Raw genomic sequence first — 614 nt, 5'->3', positions numbered from 1 at the left:
TCACCACCACATGGTAAATGGGCTTGATGGGTTATCTCTCTCATTCTTACTCCCTCAGGGCCCACCCTCATGCCTCCTCCAACAGGGTCAGCTCGACTGTGCTGCTCAGGAGAGGTGCAGGGCCTGCTCTCCTAAGTGCTGCAGCCAGTGAAGGGCAGAGCTAACTCTGGGCACACCTTTTCTCATGGCCGTTGGTGGTAACAGGAGCCATGGACACCAACACAGACTGTGACTGCAGCTTAGCTACAGAGTTAGACATGGCCCCTGGGCCAGGCCCCGGGTGGCAAGTAGGCCACCCATATCAGCTGTCCCTCACCACCTTTGCTTCTTCAGATCTGTCTCTCTCCATAGGACGTGAACCATTCTGCCCATCCCTCTCTCTCTCATACCCCACCATGTATTTGCTCACCATAATGGTGCTGGGCAGGCCCTTAGTTTGGTTTACCCATCCAGGGCAAGTGGCCCCAAGCAGGCATGTGGTTGTCCTTCACCTGCCCCATCCTAATGGCACTGGGGCCCTTTTCCATATTCTTAAGGTATTGCACACAACTCTCTGTTTCAATGCATGTATTGTATTATTGTGTATTAGTTTGTATGCCTTTCTTTTTGATTCT

Source organism: Cricetulus griseus, chromosome 8 (assembly GCF_003668045.3).
Source record: "Cricetulus griseus strain 17A/GY chromosome 8, alternate assembly CriGri-PICRH-1.0, whole genome shotgun sequence".
In the NCBI taxonomy this organism is placed as follows: Eukaryota; Metazoa; Chordata; class Mammalia; order Rodentia; family Cricetidae; genus Cricetulus; species Cricetulus griseus.
Note: the sequence above shows the minus strand (reverse complement) of the source record.